Here is a 14,771-nt window from a genome sequence, read left to right as displayed (position 1 = left end):
ACTTCGCAGGAGGTAACCCATGCTAGTACTACTCTCGCCCAAGCACCCTTACCTACGGAGTTCTGATAGAATCCGTTGCATTAGTGCTGGTATGATCGCACCTGTTTCATTTTTTGCTGAAAATACATACACTCCTTCTCCTTCCCTCCCCCTCCAATCAATTGTTTCCTTGTGCGTTCACACTGCACCTCTCCTTCTCGTTCTAATATCGATTAAAATGCCCCTTCTTCTTGACTGACAATTGCGTATAAACCTGCAGACCCCAGTTCCAGTCGCGCGTAACGTCGAACGACCCGTCTGAAAAAAAATTGGTGCGACACGAGGACTTCCCAGGAGGTCACTCATCCGAGTACTACTCTCGCCCAAGCACACTTAACTGCAGAGTTTTGAGGGGATCCGGTGCATTAATGCTGGTATGATCGCAGCCGTTTAATTCCGCGTTGCAAATACATAAACTCCTTCTCCTTCTTCCCCCTCCCGTCATTTATTTCCTTGTGCGTGCGCACTGCACCTGTCGTTCTCGTTCAAATATCAAGCGAAATGCCACGGCGCCGTGACTCACATTTGCGAATAAATCTACGGACCATAATTAAAGTCGCACGTAACGTCGAACGGCACATCTGAAAAAAAGAAAATGGGTGCAACACGAGGACTTCACAAGAAAATGGGTGAAATATAAGGACTTCGCAGGAGGTAACCCATGCTAGTACTACTCTCGCCCTGTTTCATTTCTGATAGAATCCGTTGCATTAGTGCTGGTATGATCGCACCTGTTTCATTTCTTGCTGAAAATACATACACTCCATCTCCTTCCCTCCCCCTCCAATCAATTGTTTCCTCGTGCGTTCACACTGCACCTCTCCTTCTCGTTCTAATATCGATTAAAATGCCCCTTCTTCTTGACTCACAATTGCGTATAAACCAGCAGACCCCAGTTCCAGTCGCGCGTAACGTCGAATGACCCGTCTGAAAAAAAATTGGTGCGACACGAGGACTTCCCAGGAGGTCACTCATCCGAGTACTACTCTCGCCCAAGCACACTTAACTGCAGAGTTTTGAGGGGATCCGGTGCATTAGTGCTGGTATGATCGTAGCCGTTTAATTCCGCGCTGCAAATACATACACTCATTCTCCTTCTTCCCCCTCCCGTCATTTGTTTCCTTGTGCGTGCGCACTGCACCTCTCGTTCTCGTTCAAATATCAAGTAAAATGCCACGGTGCTGTGACTCACATTTGCGAATAAATCTACGGACCATAATTAAAGTCGCACGTAACGTCGAACGGCACATCTGAAAAAAAAAAAAATGGGTGCAACACGAGGACTTCACAAGAAAATGGGTGAAATATAAGGACTTCGCAGGGGGTAACCCATGCTAGTACTACTCTCGCCCAAGTACCCTTATCTACGGAGTTCTGATAGAATCCGATGCATTAGTGCTGGTATGATCGCGCCTGTTTAATTTCATGCTGAAAATACATACACTCCTTCTTCCCTCCCCCCCTCCGATCATTTGTTTCCTTGTGCGTTCACATTGCACCTCTCCTTCTCGTTCTAATATCAATTAAAATACCCCTGATTCTTGACCCACATTTGCGTATAAACCAGCGGACCATAGTTCCAGTCGCGCGTAATGTCGAACGACCCGTCTGAAAAAAAATTGGTGCAACACAAGGACTTCCCAAGAGGTCACCCATCCGAGTACTACTCTCGCCCAAGCACACTTAACTGCAGAGTTCTGATGGGATACCGTGCAATAGTGCTGGTTTGATCGCACCTGTTTAATTTCGTGCTGCAAATAGATAAACTCCTTCTCCTTTCTTCCCCCTCCCGTCATTTCTTTCCATGTGCGTGCGTACTGCACCTACCGTGCTCGTTCTAATATCAAGTAAAATACTACGGTGCCGTGACTCACATTTGCGAATAAACCTGAGGACCATAATTCAAGTCGCGCGTAACGTCGAAAGAATCATCTGCAAAAAAATGGGTGCAACACGAGGACTTCACAAGAAAATGCGTGAAATATAAGGACTTCGCAGGAGGTAACCCATGCTAGTACTACTCTCGCCGAAGCACCCTTACCTACGGAGTTCTGATAGAATCCGCTGCATTAGTGCTGGTATCATCGCACTTGTTTCATTTCGTGCTGAAAATAAATACACTCCTTCTCCTTCCCTCCCCCTCCCATCAATTGTTTCCTTGTGCGTTCACACTGCACCTCTCTTTCTCGTTCTAATATCGATTAAAATGCCCCTGCTTCATGACTCACATTTGCGTATAAACCAGCGGACCCCAGTTCCAGTCGCGCGTAACGTCGAACGACCCGTCTGAAAAAAAATTGGTGCGACACGAGAACTTCCCAGGAGGTCACCCATCCGAGTACAACTCTCGCCCAAGGGCACTTAACTGCGGAGTTCTGATGGGATCCGGTGCATTAGTGCTGGTATGATCGCACCCGTTTAATTCTGCGCTGCAAATACATAAACTCCTCCTTTCTTCCCCCTCCCGTCATTTGTTTCCTTGTGCGTGCACACTGCACCTCCCGTGCTCGTTCTTATATCAAGTAAAATGCTACGGTGCCGTGACTCACATTTGCGAATAAACCTGAGGACCATAATTTAAGTCGCGTGTATCGTCGAAAGAATCATCTGCAAAAAAATGGGTGCTACACGAGGACTTCCTAAGAAAATGGGTGAAATATAAGGACTTCACAGGAGGTCACCCATCCTAGTGCTACTCTCGCCCAAACACCCTTAACTTGCGGAGTTCTGATAGAATCCGTTGCATTGGTGCTGATATGATTGCTCATGTTTCATTCTGCGCTGCAAATACATACACTTTTTCTCCCTCCATCCCCCCTCCCGTTATTTGTTTCCTTGTGCGTGCACTCTGCATCTCTCCTTCTCGTTCTAATATCAATTAAAATGCCCCTTCTTCTTGACTCACATTTGCGTATAAACCAGGGGATCCTAGTTCCAGTCGCGCATAACGTCGAACGACCCGTCTGAAAAAAAAAATTAGTGCGACGCGAGGACTTCCCAGGAGGTCACCCATCCGAGTACTAATCTCGCCCAAGCACACTTCACTGCGGAGTTCTGATGGGATCCGGTGCATTAGTGCTGGTATGATCACACCTATTTAATTTTGCGCTGTAAATACATAAACTCATTCCCCTTTCTTCCCCCTCCCGTCATTTGTTTCCTTGTGCGTGCGCACTGCACCTCCCGTTCTCGTTCTAATATCAAGTAAAATGCTACAGCGCCGTGACTCACATTTGCGAATAAACCTGAGGACCATAATTCAAGTCGCGCGTAACGTCGAAAGAATTATCTGCAAAAAAATGGGTGCAACACGAGGACTTCACAAGAAAATAGGTGAAATATAAGGACTTCGCAGGAGGTAACCCATGCTAGTACTACTCTCGCCCAAGCACCCTTACCTACGGAGTTCTGATAGAATCCGAAGCATTAGTGCTGGTCTGATCGCACCTATTTCATTTCGCGCTGAAAATACATGCACTCCTTCTCCTTCCCTCCCCCTCCCATCAATTGTTTCCTTGTGCGTTCACACTGCACATCTCCTTCTCGTTCTAATATCGATTAAAATGCCCCTGTTTCTTGACTCACAATTGCGTATAAACTAGCGGACCCCAGTTCCAGTCGCGCGTAACGTCGAACGACCCGTCTGAAAAAAAATTGGTGCGACACGAGAACTTCCCAGGAGGTCACCCATCCGAGTACTACTGTCGCCCAAGCGCGCTTAACTGCGGAGTTCTGATGGGATCCGGTGCATTAATGCTGGTATGATCGCACCCATTCAATTCTGCGCTGCAAATACATAAATTCCTTCTCCTTTCTTCCCCCTCCCGTCATTTGTTTCCTTGTGCTTGCACACTGCACCTCGTCGAAAGAATCATCTGCAAAAAAATGGGTGCAACACGAGGACTTCCTAAGAAAATGGGTGAAATATAAGGACTTCGCAGGAGGTCAGCCATCCTAGTGCTACTCTCGTCCAAGCACCCTTAACTTGCGGAGTTCTGATAGAATCCGTTGCATTGGTGCTGCTATGATTGCTCATGTTTCATTCTGCGCTGCAAATACATACACTTTTTCTCCCTCCATCCCCCCTCCCGTCATTTGTTTCCTTGTGCGTGCACTCTGCATCTCTCCTTCTTGTTCTAATATCGATTAAAATGCCCCTGCTTCTTGACTCACATTTGAGTATAAACCAGTGGATCCTAGTTCCAGTCGCGCATAACGTCGAACGACCCGTCTGGAAAAAAAAATTAGTGCGACGCGAGGACTTCCCAGGAGGTCACCCATCCGAGTACTAATCTCGCCCAAGCACACTTCACTGCGGAGTTCTGATGGGATCCGGTGCATTAGTGCTGGTATGATCACACCTATTTAATTTTGCGCTGTAAATACATAAACTCATTCCCCTTTCTTCCCCCTCCCGTCATTTGTTTCCTTGTGCGTGCGCACTGCACCTCCCATTCTCGTTCTAATATCAAGTAAAATGCTACAGCGCCGTGACTCACATTTGCGAATAAACGTGAGGACCATAATTCAAGTCGCGCGTATCGTCGAAAGAATCATCTGCAAAAAAATGGGTGCAACACGAGGACTTCCTAAGAAAATGGGTGAAATATAAGGACTTCGCAGGAGGTCACCCATCCTAGTGCTACTCTCGCCCAAGCATCCTTAATTTGCGGAGTTCTGATAGAATCCGTTGCATTGGCGCTGGTATGATTGCTCATGTTTCATTCTGCGCTTCAAATACATACACTTTTTCTCCCTCCATCCCCCATCCCGTTATTTGTTTCCTTGTGCGTGCACTCTGAATCTCTCCTTCTCGTTCTAATATCGATTAAAATGCATCTGCTTCTTGATTCACATTTGCGTATAAATCAGTGGACCCTAGTTCTAGTCGCGCGTAACGTCGAACAACCCATCAGAAAATAAAAATTAGTGCGACACGAGGACATCCCAGGAGGTCACCCATCCGAGTACTACTCTCGCCGAAGCACACTTAACTGCGGAGTTCTGATGGGATCCGGTGCATTAGTGATGGTATGATCGCACCTTATTTTTCACGCCGCAAATACATAAACTCCTTATCCTTTTTTCCCCCTCCCGTCATTTGTTTCCTTATGCGTGCGCACTGCACCTTTCGTTCTCGTTCAAATATCAAGTAAAATGCCACGGCGCCGTGACTCACATTTGCGAATAAATATGCTGACCATAATTAAAGTCGCGCGTAACGTCGAACGGCAAATCTAAAGAAAAAAAAATGGGTGCAACACGAGAACTTCACCAGAAAATGGGTGAAATATAAGGACTTCGCAGGAGGTAACCCATGCTAGTACTACTCTCGCCCAAGCACCCTTACCTACGAAGTTCTGATAGAATCCGTTCCATTAGTGCTGGTATGATCGCACCTCTTTCATTTCGTGCTGAAAATACATACACTCCTTCTCCTTCCCTCCCCCTACCATCAATTGTTTCCTTGTGCGTTCACACTGCACCTCTCCTTCTCGTTCTAATATGGATTAAAATGCCCTGCTTCTTGACTCACATTTGTGTATAAACCAGCGGACCCTAGTTCCAGTCGCGCGTAACGTCGAACGACCCGTCTGAAATTAAAATTTGTGCGACACGAGGACTTCCCAGGAGGTCACCCATCCGAGTCTACTCTCGCCCAAGCACACTTAACTGCGAAGTTCTGATGGGATCCGGTGCATTAGTGCTGGTATGATCGCACTCTTTTAATTCTGCGCGGCAAAAACATAAACTCCTTCTCCTTTCTTCCCCCTCCCGTCATTTGTTTCCTTGTGCGTGCACACTACACCTCCCGTGGTCGTTCTAATATCAAGTAAAATGCTACGGTGCCGTGACTCACATTTGCGAATAAACCTGAGGACCATAATTCAAGTCGCGCGTATCGTCGAAAGAATCATCTGCAAAAAAATGGGTGCAACACGAGGACTTCCTAAGAAAATGGGTGAAATATAAGGACTTCGCAGGAGGTCACCCATCCTAGAGCTACTCTCGCCCAAGCACCCTTAACTTGCGGAGTTCTGATAGAATCCGTTGCATTGGTGCTGGTATGATTGCTCATGTTTCATTCTGCGCTGCAAATACATACACTTTTTCTCCCTCCATCCCCCCTCCCGTCATTTGTTTCCTTTTGCGTGCACTCTGCATCTCTCCTTCTCGTTCTAATATCGATTAAAATGCCCCTGCTTCTTGACTCACATTTGCGTATAAACCAGTGGACCCTAGTTCAAGTCGTGCGTAATGTCGAACGACCCGTCCTAAAAAAAAATTAGTGCGACACGAGGACTTCCCAGGAGGTCACCCATCCGAGTACTACTCCCGCCCAAGCACACTTAACTGGGGAGTTCTGATGGGATCCGGTGCATTTGTGCTGGTATGATCGCACCTGTTTAATTCTGCGTTGCAAATACATAAACTCCTTCTCCTTTCTTCCCCCTCCCGTCATTTGTTTCCTTGTGAGTGCGCACTGCACCTCTCGTTCTCGTTCAAATATCAAGTAAAATGCCACGGCGCCGTGACTCACATTTGCAAATAAATCTGCGGAACATAATTAAAGTCGCGCATAACGTCGAACGACACATCTGAAAAAAAGAAAATGGGTGCAACACGAGAACTTCCCAGGAGGTAACCCATCATTGTACTACTTTCGCCAAAGCACACTTAACTGCGAAGTTCTGATGGGATCCGGTGCATTTGTGCTGGTGTGACCGCACCTGTTTAATTTCGTGCTGAAAATACATACACTCCTTCTTCCCTCCCCCCCTCCCATCATTTGTTTCCTGGTGCGTTCACACTGCAACTCTCGTTCTTGTTCTAATATCGATTAAAATACTCCTGATTCTTGACTCAAATTTGCGTATAAACTAGCAGACCATTGTTCCACTCACGCGTAATGTCGAACGACCCATCTGAAAAAAAATTGTTGCGATACGAGGACTTCCCAAGAGGTCACCCATCCGAGTACTACTCTCGCCCAAGCACACTTACCTGCAGAGTTCTGATGGGATCCGGTGCATTAATGCTTGTATGATACCACTTGTTTAATTTTGCGCTTCAAATACATACACTCCTTCTCTTTTCTTCTTTCTTCCGTCATTTGTTTCCTTGTGCGTTCACACTTCACCTCTCATTTTCGTTCTAATATCGATTAAAATGCCCCTGCTTCTTGACTCACATTTGCGTATAAGCCAGCGGACCCTAGTTCCAGACGCGCGTAACGTCGAACGACCCGTCTGAAAAAAAATTGGTGCGACACGAGGACTTCACAAGAAAATGGGTGAAATATAAGGACTTCGCAGGAGGTAACCCATGCTAGTACTACTCTCGCCCAAGCACCCTTACCTACGGAGTTCTGATAGAATCCGTTGCATTAGTGCTGGTTTGATCGCACCTGTTTCATTTCGTGCTGAAAATACATACACTCCTTCTCCTTCCCTCCCCCTCCCATCAATTGTTTCCTTGTGCGTTCACACTGCACCTCTCCTTCTCGTTCTAATATCGAATAAAATACCCCTGCTTCTTGACTCACAATTGCGTATAAACCAGCGGACCCTAGTTCCAGTCGCGCGTAACGTCGAACGACCCGTCTGAAAAAAAATTGGTGCGACACGAGAACTTCCCAGGAGGTCACCCATCCGAGTACTACTCTCGCCCAAGCACACTTAACTACGGAGTTCTGAGGGGATCCGGTGCATTAGTGCTTGTATTATCGCACCCGTTTAATTTTGCGCTGCAAATACATAAACTCCTTCTCCTTTCTTCCCCCTCCCGTCATTTGTTTCCTTGTGCGTGCGCACTACACCTCCCATGCTCGTTCTAATATCGATTAAAATGCCCCTGATTCTTGACTCACATTTGCGTATAAACCAGTGGACCATAGTTCCCGTCGCGCGTAACGTCGAACGACCCATCTGAAAAAAAATTGTTGCAATACGAGGACTTCCCAAGAGGTCATCCATCCGAGTACTACTCTCGCCCAAGCACGCTTAACTGCATAGTTCTGATGGGATCCAGTGCATTAGTGCTGGTATGATGCCACTTGTTTAATTTTGCACTTCAAATACTTACACTCCTTCTCTTTTCTTCCTCCTCCTGTCATTTGTTTCCTTGTGCGTGCGCACTGCACCTCCCGTACTCGTTCTAATATCAAGTAAAATGCCACAGCGCCGTGACTCACATTTGCGAATAAACATGCGGACCATAAATCAAGTTCCGCGTAATGTCAAAAGAATCATCTGTAAAAAGATGGGTGCAACACGAGGACCTCCCAAGAAAATGGGTGAAATATAAGGACTTCGCAGGAGGTCACCCATCCGAGTACTTTTCTCGCCCAAGCACCCTTAACTGCGGAGTTCTGATAGAATCCGTTGCATTAGTGCTGGTATGATCCATCATGTTTCATTCTGCACTGCAAATACATACACTCTTTCTCCTCCCATCCACCTTCCCGTCATTTGTTTCCTTGTGCGTGCACTCTGCATCTCTCTTTCCCGTTCTAATATCAAGTAATATGCTCCGGCACCGTGACTCACCTTTGCAAATGAACCAGCGGTTTATAATTCCATTCGCGCGTAACGTCGAACAACCCATCCAAAAAAAAATAGGTGCAACACGATGGCTTCCCAGGTGGTCACCATTCCGAGTACTACTCTCGCCCAAACACACTTAACTGCGGAGTTCTGATGGGATCCGGGGCTTTAGTGCTGCTATGATCGCACCTCTTTACTTTTGCGCTGCAAATACATACACTCCTCCTTTCTTCCCCCTCCCGTCATTTGTTTCCTTGTGCGTTCACACTTCACCTCTCATTCTCGTTCTAATATCGATTAAAATGCCCATGCTTCTTGACTCACATTTGCGTATAAACCAGCGGACCCTAGTTCCAGACGCGCGTAACGTCGAACGACCAATCTGAAAAAAAATTTGTGCGACACGAGGACTTCCCAGGAGGTCAACCTTCCGAGTACTAATCTCGCCCAAGCACACTTAACTGTGGAGTTCTGTTGGGATCCGGGGCTTTAGTGCTGGTATGATCGCACTTGTTTAGTTTCGCGCTGCAAATACATACACGCCTTCTCTTTTCCTCCCCCTCCCGTCATTTGTTTCCTTGTGCGTGCGCGCTGCACCTCCCGTTCTCGTTCTAATATCAAGTAAAATGCTACAGCGCCGTGACTCACATTTGCGAATAAACCTGAGGACCATAATTCAAGTTGCGCGTAACGTCGAAAGAATCATCTACAAAAAAATGGGTGCAACACGAGGACTTCACAAGAAAATGGGTGAAATATAAGGACTTGGCAGGAGGTAACCCATGCTATTACTACTCTCGCCCAAGCACCCTTACCTACGGAGTTCTGATAGAATCCGTTGCATTAGTACTGGTATGATCGCACTTGTTTCATTATGCGCTGCAAATACATACACTTTTTTCCTTCCCTCCCCCTCCCATCAAATGTTTCCTTGTGTGTTCACACTGCACCTCTCCTTCTCGTTCTAAAATCGATTAAAATGCCCCTACTTCTTGACTCACATTTGTATATAAACCAGCGGACCCTAGTTCCAGTCGGGCGTAACGTCGAACGACCCGCCTGAAAAAAAAATTGGTGCGGAACGAGGACTTCCCAAGAGGTCACCCATCCGAGTACTACTCTCGCCCAAACACACTTAACTGCGGAGTTCTGATGGGATCCGGTGCAATAGTGCCGGTATGATCGCACCTGTTTAATTTCACGCTACAAATACATAAACTCCTTCTCCTTTCTTCCCCCTCCCGTCATTTGTTTCCTTGTGCGTGCGCACTGTACCTCTCGTTCTCGTTCAAATATCAAGTAAAATGCCACGGCGCCGTGACTCACATTTGCGAATAAATCTGCGGACCATAATTAAAGTCGCGCGTAACGTCGAACGGCACATCTGAAAAAAAAAATGGGTGCAACACGAGAACTTCCCACGAGGTAACCCATCATTGTACTACTTTCGCCAAAGCACACTTAACTGCGGAGTTCTGATGGGATCCGATGCATTTGTGCTGGTATGATCGCACCTGTTTAATTTCGCGCTGCAAATACATACACTCATTCCCCTTTCTTCCCCCTCCCGTCATTTGTTTCCTTTTGCGTGCGCACTGCACCTCCCGTTCTCGTTCTAATATCAAGTAAAATGCCACGGTTCCGTGACTCACATTTGCGAATAAACCTGAGGACCATAATTCAAGTCCCGCGTAACGTCGAAAGAATCATCTGCAAAAAAATGGGTGCAACACGAGGACTTCACAAGAAAATAGGTGAAATATAAGGACTTCGCAGGAGGTAACCCATGCTAGTACTACTCTCCCCCAAGCACCCTTACCTACGGAGTTCTGATAGAATCCGTTGCATTAGTGCTCGTATGATCGTACCTGTTTCATTTCGTGCTGAAAATACATACACTCCTTCTCCTTCCCTCCCCCTCCCATCAATTGTTTCCTTGTGCGTTCACACTGCACCTCTCCTTCTCGTTCTAATATCGATTAAAATGCCCCTGCTTCTTGACTCACATTTGCGTATAAACCAGTGGACCCTAGTTCCAGTCGCGCGTAACGTCGAACGACCAGTCTGAAAAAAATTTGGTGCGACACGAGGACTTCCCAGGAGGTCACCCATCCGAGTACTACTCTCGCCCAAGCACATTTCACTACGGAGTTCTGATGGGATCCGGGGCTTTAGTGCTGGTATGATCGCACCTGTTTAATTTTGCGCTGCAAATACATACACTCCTTCTCCTTTCTTCCCCCTCCCGTCATTTGTTTCCTTGTGCGTTAACATTTCACCTCTCATTCTCGTTCTAATATCGATTAAAATGCCCCTGCTTGTTGACTCACATTTGCGTATAAACCAGCGGACCCTAGTTCCAGACGCGCGTAACGCCAAACGACCCGTCTGAAAAAAAATTGGTGCGACACGAGGACTTCCCAGGAGGTCACCCATCCGAGTACTAATCTCACCCAAGCACACTTAACTGCGGAGTTCTGATGGGATCCGATGCAAGAGTGCTTGTATGATCGAACATATTTAATTTTGCGCTGCAAATAGATAAACTCCTTCTCCTTTCTTCCCCCTCCTGTCATTTGTTTCCTTGTGCATGCGCACTGCACCTCCCGTTCTCGTTCTAATATCAAGTATAATGCAACGGCGCCGTGACTCACATTTGCGAATAAACCTGAGGACCATAATTCAAGTCGCGCGTAACGTCGAAAGAATCATCTGCAAAAAATGGGTGCAACACGAGGACTTCACAAGAAAATGGGTGAAATATAAGGACTTCGCAGGAGGTAACCCATGCTAGTACTACTCTCGCCCAAGCACCCTTACCTACGGAGTTCTGATACAATTCGTTAAAATGCCCCTGCTTCTTGACTCACATTTGCGTATAAACCAGCGGACCCTAGTTCCAGTCGCGCGTAAAGTCGAACGACCTATCTGAAAAAAAATTGTTGCGATACGAGGACTTCCCAGGAGGTCACCCATCCGAGTACTAATCTCGCCCAAACACACTTCACTGCGGAGTTCTGATGGGATTCGGTGCAATAGTGCTGGTATGATCGCACCCGTTTAATTTTGCGCTGCAAATACATAAACTCATTTCCCTTTCTTCCCCCTCCCGTCATTTGTTTCCTTGTGCGTGCGAACTGTACCTCCCGTGCTCGTTCTAATATCAAGTAAAATGCTTTGGTGCCGTGACTCACATTTGTGAATAAACTTGAGGACCATAATTCAAGTCGCACGTATCGTCGAAAGAATCATCTGCAAAAAAATGGGTGAAACACGAGGACTTCCTAAGAAAATGGGTGAAATATAAGGACTTCGCAGGAGATCACCCATGCTAGTGCTACTCTCGCCCAAACACCCTTAACTTGCGGAGTTCTGATAGAACCCGTTGCATTGGTGCTGGTATGATTGCTCATGTTTCATTCTGCGCTGCAAATACATACACTTTTTCTCCCTCCATCCCCCCTCCCTTCATTTGTTTCCTTGTGCATACACTCTGCATCTCTCCTTCTCGTTCTAATATCAAGTAATATGCCCCGGCACCGTGACTCACCTTTGCAAATGAACTAGCGGTTTATAATTCCATTCGCGCGTAACGTCGAACAACCCATCCGAAAAAAAATATGTGCAACACGAGGGCTTCCTAGGTGGTCACCCATCCAAGTACTACTCTTGCCCAGGCACACTTAACTGCGGAGTTCTGATGGGATCCGGAGCTTTAGTGCTGGTATGATCGCACCTGTTTAATTTCGCGCTATAAATACACACACTCCTTCTCCTTTCTTCCCCCTCCCGTCATTTGTTTCCTTGTGCGTTCACACTTCACCTCTCATTCTCGTTCTAATATCGATTAAAATGCCCTTACTTCTTGACTCACATTTATGTATAAACCAGACGCGCATACCGTCGAACGACCCGTCTGAAAAAAAATTGGTGCGACACGAGGACTTCCCAGGAGGTCACCCATCCAAGTACTAATCTCGCCCAAGCACACTTCACTGCGGAGTTCTGATGGGATCCGATGCATTAGTGCTGGTATGATCGCACCAGTTTAATTTCGCGCTGCAAATACATAAACTCATTCCCCTCTCGTTCTCGTTCTAATATAAAGTAAAATGCTACAGCGCCGTGAATCACATTTGCGAATAAACCTGAGGACCATAATTCAAGTCGCGCGTAACGTCGAAAGAATCATCTGCAAAAAAATGGGTGCAACACGATGACTTCACAAGAAAATGGGTGAAATATAAGGACTTCGCAGGAGGTAACCCATGCTAGTACTACTCTCGCCCAAGCACCCTTACCTACGGAGTTCTGATACAATCCGTTGCATTAGTGCTGGTATGATTGCACCTGTTTCATTTCGTGCTGAAAATACATACACTCCTTCTCCTTCCCTCCCCCTCCCATCAATTGTTTCCTTGTGCGTTCACACTGCACCTCTCCTTCTCGTTCTAATATCGATTAAAATGCCCCTGCTTCTTGACTCACAATTGCGTATAAACCAGCAGACCCCAGTTCCAGTCGCGCGTAACGTTGAACGACCCGTCTGAAAAAAAATTGGTGCGACACGAGGACTTCCCCTTTCTTCCCCCTCCCGTCATTTGTCTCCTTATGCGTGCGCACTGCACCTCCCGTGCTCGTTCTAATATAAAGTAAAATGCTACGGTTCCGTGACTCACAGTTGCGAATAAACCTGAGGACCATAATTCAAGTCGCGCGTATCGTCGAAAGAATCATCTGCAAAAAAATGGGTGCAACACGAGGACTTCCTAAGAAAATGGGTGAAATATAAGTACTTCGCAAGAGGTCACCCATCCTAGTGCTACTCTCGCCCAAGGACCCTTAACTTGCGGAGTTCTGATAGAATCCGTTGCATTGGTGCTTGTATGATTGCTCATGTTTCATTATGCGCTGCAAATACATACACTTTTTCTCCCTCCATCCCCCCTCCCGTCATTTGTTTCCTTGTGCGTGCACTCTGCATCTCTCCTTCTAGATCTAATATCGATTAAAATGCCCCTGCTTCTTGACTCACATTTGCGTATAAACCAGTGGACCCTAGTTTCAGTCGCGCGTAACGTCGAACGACCCTTATGAAAAAAAAAATTAGTGCAACACAAGAACTTCCCAGGAGGTCACCCATCTAAGTACTACTCTCGCCCAAGCACACTTAACTGCGGAGTTCTGATGGGATCCGGTGCATTAGTGCTGGTATGATCACACCTGTTTAATATTGCACTGCAAATACATAAACTCCTCCTTTCTTCCCCCTCCTGTCATTTGTTTCCTTGTGCGTGCGCACTGCACCTCTCGTTCTTATTCAAATATCAAGTAAAATTCCATGGCGCCGTGGCTCACATTTGCGAATAAATCTGCGGACCATAATTAAAGTCGCGCGTAACGTCGAACGACACATCTGAAAAAAAGAAAAAGGGTGCAACACGAGAACTTCCCAGGAGGTAACCCATCATTGTACTACTTTCGTCAAAGCACACTTAACTGCGGAGTTCTGATGGGATCCGGTGCATTTGTGCTGGTGTGACTGCACCTGTTTAATTTCGTGCTGAAAATACATACACTCCTTCTTCCCTCCCACCCTCCCATCATTTGTTTCTTTGTGCGTTCACACTGCACCTCTCCTTCTCGTTCTAATATCGATTAAAATGCCCCTGATTCTTGACTCATATTTGCGTATAAACCAACGGACCATAGTTCCAGCCGCACGTAACGTCGAACGACCCATCTGAAAAAAAAAATTTTGCGATACGAGGACTTCCCAAGAGGTCACCCATCCGAGTACTACTCTCGCCCAAGCACACTTAACTGCAGAGTTATGATGGGATCAAGTGCATTAGTGCTGGTATGATGCCACTTATTTAATTTTGCGCTTCAAATACATACGCTCCTTCTCTTTTCTTCCTCCTCCCGTCATTTGCTTCCTTGTGCGTGCGCACTGCACTTCCCGTACTCGTTCTAATATCAGGTAAAATGCCATGGTGCCGTGACTCACATTGGCGAAAAAACCTGCGGACCATAAACTAAGTCGCGCGTAACGTCGCAAGAATCATCTGCAAAAAGATGGGTGCAACACGAGGACCTCCCAAGAAAATGGGTGAAATATAAGGACTTCGCAGGAGGTCACCCATCCGAGTACTTTTCTCGCCCAAGCACCCTTAACTGCGGAGC

At 46.6% G+C, this 14,771-nt stretch overlaps 6 non-coding genes and 20 pseudogenes across 6 annotated transcripts; all 26 read right to left on the bottom strand.

Moving 5' to 3' along the window:
* Positions 1-308: 308 nt before the first annotated feature.
* On the bottom strand, positions 309-427 carry LOC148261341 (5S ribosomal RNA; annotated as a pseudogene).
* A 550-nt stretch (positions 428-977) lies between these two features.
* LOC148261340 (5S ribosomal RNA) lies at positions 978-1,096 on the bottom strand (annotated as a pseudogene).
* Positions 1,097-1,658: 562 nt separating this feature from the next.
* Positions 1,659-1,777, bottom strand: LOC148261339 (5S ribosomal RNA; annotated as a pseudogene).
* A 559-nt stretch (positions 1,778-2,336) lies between these two features.
* On the bottom strand, positions 2,337-2,455 carry LOC148261338 (5S ribosomal RNA; annotated as a pseudogene).
* Positions 2,456-3,015: 560 nt separating this feature from the next.
* LOC148261337 (5S ribosomal RNA) lies at positions 3,016-3,134 on the bottom strand. The gene has a single exon (XR_015820532.1). It is a non-coding gene; the product is annotated as a 5S ribosomal RNA (ribosomal RNA).
* Positions 3,135-3,693: 559 nt separating this feature from the next.
* Positions 3,694-3,812, bottom strand: LOC148261336 (5S ribosomal RNA; annotated as a pseudogene).
* Positions 3,813-4,283: 471 nt separating this feature from the next.
* LOC148261335 (5S ribosomal RNA) lies at positions 4,284-4,402 on the bottom strand. Its single transcript, XR_015820531.1, has one exon. It is a non-coding gene; the product is annotated as a 5S ribosomal RNA (ribosomal RNA).
* Positions 4,403-4,965: 563 nt separating this feature from the next.
* On the bottom strand, positions 4,966-5,084 carry LOC148261334 (5S ribosomal RNA; annotated as a pseudogene).
* A 561-nt stretch (positions 5,085-5,645) lies between these two features.
* LOC148261333 (5S ribosomal RNA) lies at positions 5,646-5,763 on the bottom strand (annotated as a pseudogene).
* A 562-nt stretch (positions 5,764-6,325) lies between these two features.
* On the bottom strand, positions 6,326-6,444 carry LOC148261332 (5S ribosomal RNA). The gene has a single exon (XR_015821169.1). It is a non-coding gene; the product is annotated as a 5S ribosomal RNA (ribosomal RNA).
* A 209-nt stretch (positions 6,445-6,653) lies between these two features.
* LOC148261331 (5S ribosomal RNA) lies at positions 6,654-6,772 on the bottom strand (annotated as a pseudogene).
* A 204-nt stretch (positions 6,773-6,976) lies between these two features.
* On the bottom strand, positions 6,977-7,094 carry LOC148261330 (5S ribosomal RNA; annotated as a pseudogene).
* A 560-nt stretch (positions 7,095-7,654) lies between these two features.
* On the bottom strand, positions 7,655-7,773 carry LOC148261329 (5S ribosomal RNA; annotated as a pseudogene).
* Positions 7,774-7,978: 205 nt separating this feature from the next.
* LOC148261328 (5S ribosomal RNA) lies at positions 7,979-8,096 on the bottom strand (annotated as a pseudogene).
* Positions 8,097-8,657: 561 nt separating this feature from the next.
* Positions 8,658-8,776, bottom strand: LOC148261327 (5S ribosomal RNA; annotated as a pseudogene).
* A 202-nt stretch (positions 8,777-8,978) lies between these two features.
* Positions 8,979-9,097, bottom strand: LOC148261326 (5S ribosomal RNA; annotated as a pseudogene).
* Positions 9,098-9,656: 559 nt separating this feature from the next.
* LOC148261325 (5S ribosomal RNA) lies at positions 9,657-9,775 on the bottom strand (annotated as a pseudogene).
* A 207-nt stretch (positions 9,776-9,982) lies between these two features.
* On the bottom strand, positions 9,983-10,101 carry LOC148261324 (5S ribosomal RNA; annotated as a pseudogene).
* Positions 10,102-10,660: 559 nt separating this feature from the next.
* On the bottom strand, positions 10,661-10,779 carry LOC148261323 (5S ribosomal RNA). Its single transcript, XR_015820162.1, has one exon. It is a non-coding gene; the product is annotated as a 5S ribosomal RNA (ribosomal RNA).
* Positions 10,780-10,984: 205 nt separating this feature from the next.
* Positions 10,985-11,103, bottom strand: LOC148261322 (5S ribosomal RNA; annotated as a pseudogene).
* A 421-nt stretch (positions 11,104-11,524) lies between these two features.
* LOC148261321 (5S ribosomal RNA) lies at positions 11,525-11,643 on the bottom strand (annotated as a pseudogene).
* A 561-nt stretch (positions 11,644-12,204) lies between these two features.
* Positions 12,205-12,323, bottom strand: LOC148261320 (5S ribosomal RNA; annotated as a pseudogene).
* Positions 12,324-12,512: 189 nt separating this feature from the next.
* On the bottom strand, positions 12,513-12,631 carry LOC148261319 (5S ribosomal RNA). Its single transcript, XR_015820938.1, has one exon. It is a non-coding gene; the product is annotated as a 5S ribosomal RNA (ribosomal RNA).
* A 1,060-nt stretch (positions 12,632-13,691) lies between these two features.
* LOC148261318 (5S ribosomal RNA) lies at positions 13,692-13,810 on the bottom strand. The gene has a single exon (XR_015821105.1). It is a non-coding gene; the product is annotated as a 5S ribosomal RNA (ribosomal RNA).
* A 206-nt stretch (positions 13,811-14,016) lies between these two features.
* On the bottom strand, positions 14,017-14,135 carry LOC148261317 (5S ribosomal RNA; annotated as a pseudogene).
* Positions 14,136-14,340: 205 nt separating this feature from the next.
* Positions 14,341-14,458, bottom strand: LOC148261316 (5S ribosomal RNA; annotated as a pseudogene).
* Between the last annotated feature and the right edge of the window lie 313 nt (positions 14,459-14,771).

This window comes from Carica papaya, chromosome 5 (assembly GCF_054855325.1).
Source record: "Carica papaya isolate Zhongbai chromosome 5, ASM5485532v1, whole genome shotgun sequence".
Classification (NCBI taxonomy): Eukaryota; Viridiplantae; Streptophyta; class Magnoliopsida; order Brassicales; family Caricaceae; genus Carica; species Carica papaya.
The sequence above is the reverse complement of the archived record's forward strand: the minus strand, read 5'-3'. Positions and strand labels throughout refer to the sequence as shown.